The sequence below is a fragment of the Rhipicephalus microplus genome, unplaced genomic scaffold (assembly GCF_043290135.1).
Source record: "Rhipicephalus microplus isolate Deutch F79 unplaced genomic scaffold, USDA_Rmic scaffold_569, whole genome shotgun sequence".
In the NCBI taxonomy this organism is placed as follows: Eukaryota; Metazoa; Arthropoda; class Arachnida; order Ixodida; family Ixodidae; genus Rhipicephalus; species Rhipicephalus microplus.
The window spans coordinates 1-10,000 of NW_027465129.1; the positions used below are offsets into that span (position 1 = coordinate 1).

At 59.5% G+C, this 10,000-nt stretch overlaps 2 non-coding genes across 2 annotated transcripts; both read left to right on the top strand.

Moving 5' to 3' along the window:
* The first annotated feature begins 6,059 nt into the window (after window positions 1-6,059).
* On the top strand, window positions 6,060-7,874 carry LOC142795158 (small subunit ribosomal RNA). The gene has a single exon (XR_012892811.1). It is a non-coding gene; the product is annotated as a small subunit ribosomal RNA (ribosomal RNA).
* A 1,719-nt stretch (window positions 7,875-9,593) lies between these two features.
* Window positions 9,594-9,746, top strand: LOC142795154 (5.8S ribosomal RNA). The gene has a single exon (XR_012892807.1). It is a non-coding gene; the product is annotated as a 5.8S ribosomal RNA (ribosomal RNA).
* The last annotated feature ends 254 nt before the right edge of the window (window positions 9,747-10,000 follow it).

Below are 10,000 nucleotides of genomic sequence, written 5' to 3' on the forward strand. Positions count from 1 at the left end.
AGTTTTCGCGCCGCCCCGGCTGACGCGGTTTCGTGCCGCCCCGGCAGACGCGGTTTTTGCGCCGCCCCGGCTGACGTGGTTTTTGCCGCCCCGGCTGACGCAGTTCGGACTTTGCACTTTTTGGCTGAGCCTGGCTGGCGGCCCACTCACTCGATCGCCATGTCTGTTTGCCACAGTTTTCCCGGTGGTGCCGCACCCGGGCTCGCCCGGCAGACGCGTTTTTTTTTTCCTTCGCCCCGGCAGACGTGGTTCCCCCCCCCCCTCCGTCTTTCTTTTTGTTTTTTTTTTTCGCCGCGGCTGAAGTGGATTTTTCGGTGCCTCGACGCCCCGGTAGTCGCGGTTTTTCCGTTTCCGCACGGCCCCGGCTGACGCTGCTCGGTCACAGTCGCCTTTTGTGGTGATTGCAGACTTCTTGAGCGCGGGTGTTTTTTTTTTTGTTGTTGTTGTTGTTTTATTACGCATTCGCTCCAGCAGACGCTGTTTAGACTTTTTGTTTCCTCTTTTATCCTGCGACGAGGTGACGAGGTTTATTCGGTGCCCCGCCGCCCCGGCTGAAGTGATTTTTCCTGTCCCGTGCCGCCCCGGCTGACGCGGTTGGACTTCGCGTTTGTTCGGCCGCCACGGGTTTTGGCGCACTCGCTCGGTTGCTTGTTGTTGCCACTTGTTGCGAACCCAGGTTTCTTGAGCGAGCGCGGGCGTTTTTTCTTCCTTTCTTTCTTTGTTCTATGTGTTAGCGAATCGGCCTTTAATATCACACGAGGACTCACAACAACAATTTTCAGTTTGAAGTGTAAAAAATCTGCAGGTGTTGACGTAACTGACTTGCCCCGTACCCTTGAGTACATCCATGAAGTTCTCGTAGTACTACTAAATCGCATTATTCCAAGTGGAGAATTCCATAAACTTGCAAACCTCTACACGAAAATCGGTGCGCGTGATAAAGTTGAAAATTATCGTCCGATATCAAATGTGCCTTCTATAACACAAATTCTAGGAAAAAAAAAAAAAAAAACACTTGTTCGCCGTTTTCTGCGCCGTGACTGGCAGCACTCCGGCGAAGCGAAACGGGGTCGATTCGAGCACGATATCGGCGTCTTTCGACGTGCTCGCCGGCGACCGTCGCACGAGTACGTCGCACGAGCGCGTCTGCCGGGGCGCCGTTTGCGAAGCCGACGCAAAAGTGGGAACCGCCGCTCGGATGATCGCCGCTTTCGGCAGAGTGAGTGTTGGCACTCCGGGGAAGCGAAACAGCGTGAATGCGCCCACGAAATCGGCGTATTTTGAAGTGCCCGCCGGCGACCGTCGCACGAGTACGGTAAACCGCGTCAGCCGGGGCGTAGTTCGGGACGCCGACGAAAAAGTGGGAAGCGCAACTCGGATCTTCGCCGTTTTTGCAGGAGTGAGTGGCGGCCCTCCTGCGAGACCAAGAAGCATCGATTCGTGCACGAATTCGGCGCCTTTCGACGTGATCGCCGGCGACCGTCGCTCGAGTAGGGCAAACCGCGTCTGCCGGGGCGGGCTTCGGGACGCCGATGCGAAAGTGGGAAACGCTGCTCGGATGTTCGCCGTTTTTGGCCGAGTGAGTGCTGGCACACGGGCGAAGCCAAACGGGGCCGATTACGGCACGATATCGGCGTCTTTCGACGTGCCCGCCGGCGACCGTCGCACGAGTACGGTAAACCGCGTCAGCCCGGGCGGAGTTCGGGACGCCGATGCGAAAGTGGAGAACGCCGCTCGGATCTTCGCCGTTTTTGGAGGAGTGAGTGGCGGCACTCCGGAGAAGCCAAGGAGCGCAATTAGCGCACGATATCGGCGTCTTTCGACGCGCTCGCCGGCGACCGTCGCACGAGTAGGGCAAACCGCGTCTGCCGGGGCGGGGTTTACGACGCCGACGCAAAAGTGGGAACCGCCGCTCGGATGTTGGCCGTTTTTGGCAGAGTGAGTGCTGGCACTCCGGCGACGCGAAAGAGCGCGAATGCGCCCACGAAAGTGGCGTATTTGGACGTGCGTGACGGCGACCGCTGCAGGAGTACGAAAAACCACGTCAGCCGGGCGAGCGACACACGGCGGTCTGGGTGCTTATCGCTGCTATTATAGGGGCACCCCGGCAGACGCAGAAAAAAAAAAAAAAATTTTCGACCTTCTTTTTTGCTGGTCGAGCTCGGGTAACCCAGGTCGCAATGGGAGCCGCGCACGAAAGCGGCGTCGCGAGACGCGTTCGCGGTCGCTAGTCGCACGAGCTCGGCAACCGCGTCAGCCGGCGCGGAGTTCGGGATGCCGACGGCTAAGTGGGTACCGCTGCTCGGATGTTCGCCGTTTTTGGCCGAGTGAGTGCTGGCACTCCGGTGAAGCCAAGGAGCGCCAATTCGTGCACGATATCGGCGTCTTTCGACGTGCCCGCCGGCCACCGCCGCACGAGTACGGCAAACCGCGTCTGCCGGGGCGGGGTTCGCGACGCGTACGCAATAGTGGGAACCGTCGCTCGGATGTTCGTCGTCTTTGGCCGAGCGAGTGCTGGCACTCCGGCGAAGCGAAACGGGGCCGATTCGGGCACGATATCGGCGTATTTCGACGTGCTCGCCGGCGACCGTCGCACGAGTACGGCAAAGCGCGTCTGCCGGGGCGAGGTTTGCGACGCCGACGAAAAAGTGGGAAGCGCCGCTCGGATCTTCGCCGTTTTTGCAGGAGTGAGTGGCGGCCCTCCTGCGAGACCAAGAAGCATCGACTCGCGCACGATATCGGTGTCTTTCGACGTGCCCGCCGGCCACCGCCGCACGAGTACGGCAAACCGCGTATGCCGGGGCGGGGTTGGCGACGCCGACGCAAAAGTGGGAACCGCCACTAGGATGTTCGCCGTTTTTGGCAGAGTGAGTGCTGGCACTCCGGCGAAGCGAAAGAGCGCGAATGCGCCCACGAAAGTGGCGTGTTTGGACGTGCTTGACGACGACCACCGCAGGAAAACGAAAAACCACGTCAGCCGGGGCGAGCGACCCATGGCGGTCTGGGTGCTTATCGCTGCTATTATAGGGGCACCCCGGCAGACGCAAAAAAAAAAAAAAAATTTTTTTCGACATTCTTTTTTGCTCGTCGACCTCGGGTGACCCAGGTCGCAGTGGGAGCCGCGCACGAAAGCGGCGTCGCGAGACGGCTTCGCGGTCGCTAGTCGCACGAGCTCGGCAACCGCGTCTGCCGGGGCGGAGTTCGGGACGCCGACGGCTAAGTGGGAACCGCCGCTCGGATGTTCGCCGTTTGTGGCCGAGTGAGTGCTGGCACTCCGGCGAAGCCAAACGGGGCCGATTCCGGCACGATATCGGCGTCTTTCTACGTGCTCGCCGGCGACCGTCGCACGAGTACGGCAAAGTGCGTCTGCCGGGGCGGGGTTTGCGACGCGTACGCAATAGTGAGAACCGTCGCTCGGATGTTCGTCGTCTTTCGCCGAGCCAGTGCTGGCAATCCGGCGAAGCCGAACGGAGCCGATTCGGGCACGATATCGGCGTCTTTCCACGTGCTCGCCGGCGACCGTCGCACGAGTACGGTAAACCGCGTCAGCCGGGGCGGAGTTCGGGACGCCGATGCGAAAGTGGGAAGCGCCGCTCGGATCTTCGCCGTTTTTGGAGGAGTCAGTGGCGGCACTCCGGTGAAGCCAAGGTGCGCCAATTCGCGCACGATATCGGCGTCTTTCGACGTGCCCGCCGGCCACCGTCGCACGAGTACGGCAAACCTCGTCTGCCGGGGCGGGGTTTGCGACGCCGACGCAAAAGTGGGAACCGCCGCTCGGATGTTCGCCGTTTTTGGCAGAGTGAGTGCTGGCACTCCGGCGAAGCGAAAGAGCGCGAATGCGCCCACGAAAGTGGCGTGTTTGGACGTGCTTGACGACGACCACCGCAGGAAAACGAAAAACCACGTCAGCCGGGGCGAGCGACCCATGGCGGTCTGGGTGCTTATCGCTGCTATTATAGGGGCACCCCGGCAGACGCAAAAAAAAAAAAAAATTTTTTTCGACATTCTTTTTTGCTCGTCGACCTCGGGTGACCCAGGTCGCAGTGGGAGCCGCGCACGAAAGCGGCGTCGCGAGACGGCTTCGCGGTCGCTAGTCGCACGAGCTCGGCAACCGCGTCTGCCGGGGCGGAGTTCGGGACGCCGACGGCTAAGTGGGAACCGCCGCTCGGATGTTCGCCGTTTGTGGCCGAGTGAGTGCTGGCACTCCGGCGAAGCCAAACGGGGCCGATTCCGGCACGATATCGGCGTCTTTCTACGTGCTCGCCGGCGACCGTCGCACGAGTACGGCAAAGTGCGTCTGCCGGGGCGGGGTTTGCGACGCGTACGCAATAGTGAGAACCGTCGCTCGGATGTTCGTCGTCTTTCGCCGAGCCAGTGCTGGCACTCCGGCGAAGCCGAACGGAGCCGATTCGGGCACGATATCGGCGTCTTTCCACGTGCTCGCCGGCGACCGTCGCACGAGTACGGTAAACCGCGTCAGCCGGGGCGGAGTTCGGGACGCCGATGCGAAAGTGGGAAGCGCCGCTCGGATCTTCGCCGTTTTTGGAGGAGTCAGTGGCGGCACTCCGGTGAAGCCAAGGTGCGCCAATTCGCGCACGATATCGGCGTCTTTCGACGTGCCCGCCGGCCACCGTCGCACGAGTACGGCAAACCTCGTCTGCCGGGGCGGGGTTTGCGACGCCGACGCAAAAGTGGGAACCGCCGCTCGGATGTTCGCCGTTTTTGGCAGAGTGAGTGCTGGCACTCCGGCGAAGCGAAAGAGCGTGAATGCGCCCACGAAAGTAGCGTATTTGGACGTGCTTGACGGCGACCGCCGCAGGAGTACGAAAAACCACGTCAGCCGGGGCGAGCGACCCACGGCGGTCTGGGTGCTTATCGCTGCTATTATAGGGGCACCCCGGCAGACGCAGAAAGAAAAAAAAAATGGGGACATGGCGTGCGTCACCGTGCGGCTTCGCAGCGTTGCCGAAGTCGCCGAGCCCTTCGACTGAGCCGAACGGCGGACAGGGAACGTTGGTCGGCCGTTCTAACCTGTCGGTGCCACGCCGAGACGTCGTTAAGGAAAACCGCGTCGTGGGCCTCTACGACGCCGTCGAGTCGTTGTACGTTTGGTGTCCAGCGTGTCGGCGGCGAGTAGCGGACACGTCGTTCACGACTTCGGTCTTTCGCAGTCGACGCGAACTTGCGGAGAGTCGTGGTGCCTCACGTTTTCGGCAGAAACCGCGGCGGAATTTTCCCGTGCGTGCGCGCACGACCTCGGTGCTGTGCCGTCAGCGTAGTGTTGCACAAACTCGTGGCCTACCCAAGGTGCGGTACGTTTGCGGCCGTATCCTCGGTGGGAATTTCGTGAGTAGGGTCGCAAATTCTACGACCTCGGCGGGTTTGAGAGCGACGTAGACTTGTGGCACGCTCAACATGCCACACGTTTCGGGGCACACCCGCGGTGAAATTTTCTCGAGTACGCTCGTATTAGGGCCCAAGGAGGTCTGGGTACTTATCGCTGCTATTATGTGGGGGTTCTCGTGAGCGGCGTACGCGAAAGCGACCGGGTGTCTGATATGCGGCGGGCTTCGGCCTCGTCAAGCGTGTCCTCGGGTCTGCTCCAGGGGAATCCACGGCAGTCGTCTGCAGCCTCATCCGCTTGATGCGTTAGGGGCTGGTTGTCGGACGGTGCCGTTTTACCACGATATCGAGGTGTGTTCCGTGTCGTCCTCGGGCGATTCAGATGCGAAAGCGCCGAAGACGCGGGCGTGACCCGTCGTCTGGCGGCTTTGCAGTCTCGGCTCCGTTGCTAGTTCCGGCCGGTCCACCGACAGTGCAGCGGGCTTGGGCAACCCGCACGGCGCGACCGAGTCGATGCAACGAAAAAGAGCGAGCATGAACGTGCTTCTTGCCGCACGGCTCCCACTCGTCTTTCGGGAAGGTTGTGCCGTAGCGAGCTCGAACGCCGTCATCTCGGAGTGCAAAATAAGCGTGTTGGGGCGCCTGAAGGTGGCCTCCGCCGCACACAGACTGCGTCCGGCCCGCCGAGGGCGAGGACGGACGCGCAGTCGAACGATTACCTGGTTGATCCTGCCAGTAATCATATGCTTGTCTCAAAGATTAAGCCATGCATGTCTAAGTACATGCCGAAATAAGGCGAAACCGCGAATGGCTCATTAAATCAGTTATGGTTCCTTAGATCGTTTCTTCCTACTTGGATAACTGTGGCAATTCTAGAGCTAATACATGCAGTGAGCCTGGAGCCCTTTGGGTAACGGGTGCTTTTATTAGACCAAGATCGATCGGGTTTCGGCCCGTATTGTGTGGTGACTCTGGATAACTTTGTGCTGATCGCATGGCCACGAGCCGGCGACGTTTCTTTCAAGTGTCTGCCTTATCAACTTTCGATGGTAGGTTACTTGCTTACCATGGTTGTTACGGGTAACGGAGAATCAGGGTTCGATTCCGGAGAGGGAGCCTGAGAAACGGCTACCACATCCAAGGAAGGCAGCAGGCGCGCAAATTACCCACTCCCGGCACGGGGAGGTAGTGACGAAAAATAACAATACGGGACTCTTTTGAGGCCCCGTAATTGAAATGAGTACACTCTAAATCCTTTAACGAGGATCAATTGGAGGGCAAGTCTGGTGCCAGCAGCCGCGGTAATTCCAGCTCCAATAGCGTATACTAAAGCTGCTGCGGTTAAAAAGCTCGTAGTTGGATCTCAGTTCCAGACGAGTAGTGCATCTACCCGATGCGACGGCTCGGACTGAACATCATGCCGGTTCTTTCTTGGTGCACTTCATTGTGTGCCTCGAGATGGCCGGTGCTTTTACTTTGAAAAAATTAGAGTGCTCAACGCAGGCGAGTCGCCTGAATAAACTTGCATGGAATAATAGAACAAGACCTCGTTTCTGTTCTGTTGGTTTTTGGAATACGAGGTAATGATTAAGAGGGACGGACGGGGGCATTCGTATTGCGGCGCTAGAGGTGAAATTCTTGGACCGTCGCAAGACGAACTACTGCGAAAGCATTTGCCAAGAATGTTTTCATTGATCAAGAACGAAAGTCAGAGGTTCGAAGGCGATCAGATACCGCCCTAGTTCTGACCATAAACGATGCCAACCAGCGATCCGCCTGAGTTACTCAAATGACTCGGCGGGCAGCTTCCGGGAAACCAAAGTATTTGGGTTCCGGGGGAAGTATGGTTGCAAAGCTGAAACTTAAAGGAATTGACGGAAGGGCACCACCAGGAGTGGAGCCTGCGGCTTAATTTGACTCAACACGGGAAAACTTACCCGGCCCGGACACTGGGAGGATTGACAGATTGAGAGCTCTTTCTTGATTCGGTGGATGGTGGTGCATGGCCGTTCTTAGTTGGTGGAGCGATTTGTCTGGTTAATTCCGATAACGAACGAGACTCTAGCCTATTAAATAGGTGCGGGGTTCCCAGCACCTTACAACCTTCTTAGAGGGACAAGCGGCTCCTAGCCGCACGAAACAGAGCAATAACAGGTCTGTGATGCCCTTAGATGTCCGGGGCCGCACGCGCGCTACACTGAAGGAAGCAGCGTGTCTTTATCCCTGTCTGAAAAGACTGGGTAACCCGTGGAACTTCTTTCGTGATTGGGATAGGGGCTTGCAATTGTTCCCCTTGAACGAGGAATTCCCAGTAAGCGCGAGTCATAAGCTCGCGTTGATTACGTCCCTGCCCTTTGTACACACCGCCCGTCGCTACTACCGATTGAATGATTTAGTGAGGTCTTCGGACCGATGTCCGGCGCGGCCTTTCGGTTGCGCCGGTCTGTTGGAAAGATGACCAAACTTGATCATTTAGAGGAAGTAAAAGTCGTAACAAGGTTTCCGTAGGTGAACCTGCGGAAGGATCATTAACGGATTGTGAAGGGTGAGCGCCTCAGCTGCGTCTGCGCCCGACACTTTCTGCCGCTGACCCCGTTTGGACGCGGGGTCGGCTTTTCCCCACGGGGCTGCCTGAATGTGGAGCGGCACCCCGTGACAAATTGTTGCGCCCAGCGGACGCCAACACCGCGACCTTGGACGGTCGGCCAGGTGGCGGACGCGGGTACAAACGGCGCAACGCACTCATAGGTCGGCTTTCGACCCGCCACTGCACCGTGGCTCGAAGCGCTCGAAATGCGCGACCCGACCGCTGCGGGACCGCCTAGTACTGTAAACAGGAGCGGCGGAGCGCGAACGGCGAGTCGTGGTTACGTCGGTAGAAGGCGAGGCTGCGCGTTCCCGAAACGCCAGCCGAGTGCCCTCCCGACCGTTCGAGCGTGCAAGAACGAGACCCGACAATCGCGCGGCGACTGCCAAGTACGAGAGGAACGGCACAAGCGTCGGCGGTCGGTCAAGGAACTGGCGATGTGACGGGTCCGCTGTGCACCAGTGCATACCGTCCCGCCGTCCGCGGCAAGCGCCTCCGCGTCCTCGGGTGACGGAGGCTGCCGGTCGGTTCTTGCAGGCGAGGGATCTCGCTGGCACCGGTTCGCGTTGACGCGCGGCCGGTCATGGCACGGCGATGCGACGGCCGAGGTGCGCAGTACTCGATGGAGGAACCGCACGCTCCGATGACCGTCCCGCCCTCCGCGGCGTATGCGTACCGACCGTAATGGTTGCAGCAGCGCCGGCCGGCTTTTGAATTCGCCACACGAAACACGGTGCGAGATCGCGGTTAGGGGAGCGTCGACGTTGCCAGGCGTTTTGCTTGCTGCCGAGGGAAAGGCGGCACGGCCACGTCGCGCTCGTCGCGATTAGCGGGTCTGCGCGCTTTGGGAAGGTGCCGCAACGACTTGCCGAAAGAGGAAGCACGGAAGAACGAGGGACTTGGACGTCCCGACAATTGAACGCACTTGCGGCCAGGCCCTTGCTGGCTTCGTTCTTCCGCCTCGAGTAGGCTCGTACGCGGCTCCGGCGCCGAAAGTGGTCCTTGGCACCGACTTCGGTGGACGTGGGAAGTGCCGCGCAAGTACGGCGCGCCTGGCTCCACCTGTTGGCTAAAGTAGGCAGCCGGATCGGCATTTTGGTGTGCGGTGGCAAACCGTGGATGCGAAAAAAGCTTGTGCGATTTCGTGGAACAAAAAGCGGGGGTCCCCCTTTTTATGCGGAGGAGACCGACCCGCCCGCCGTGGTGAACCGCGACGCCACGGTAAAAACGGGAGAGGCTTGTCGATGGGACCGTGCATCCCGCGCTCCACGGAGGCCGGGAGGCGGCCGCCCGAGGAAATGTGTAGCCGTCGAGGCCCGCATCTGCGTGCACTCTTATCCAAATGGGTGTACCGCAGGCATTTTCTGGTTAGGCGGGCCAATGAGAGCGAGCACACAACGATACCTACGGGTCCGGCTTGGAGAACCGGCTTCGACGCCTCCCGAGTATTTATAGAGGGGTGGACCACGAAAGCACTCGCAAGTAGCGGAAGCGAAACGCCGTCCGAAACACACCGTTTGCTCGATTTGCGGCAGCCGAAAAAGGCGCGGCAGAGTTTTGGAGTCCAAGCGTGCGCTGAAAAGCGCCCTTCTTGGCCACTGTTTGGCCGAGTGCCAGAAACGTTTGGTTTTGACTGTACGGAATTGAACAAACACTTTTTCACGACTCTAAGCGGTGGATCACTCGGTTCTCGGGTCGATGAAGAACGCAGCCAGCTGCGAGACTTGGTGTGAATTGCAGGACACACTGAGCACTGATTCTTTGAACGCACATTGCGGCCTTGGGTCTTCCCTTGGCTTCGTCTGTCTGAGGGTCGGATCACATATCAAGAGAGCCTTCGGCGCACAAGGGAACGTGAGCCGTCGACTCGTTTTGACCGCGTCGGCAACACGGACAGCACGCTGAACACCTCACAGCGAGCGCCAACAGCGGCCACTCAAGGGCGAGACGGTGGCGACCGTCGTGCCAGAGCCCAACCGAAACGGGGGCGACCGACTGCATTGAGGATGTGGCACCTCGTTGAGACCGCCGCAGGACTTCGAGTCGGAAGGAAGCCTGCAGGGAAAGTGC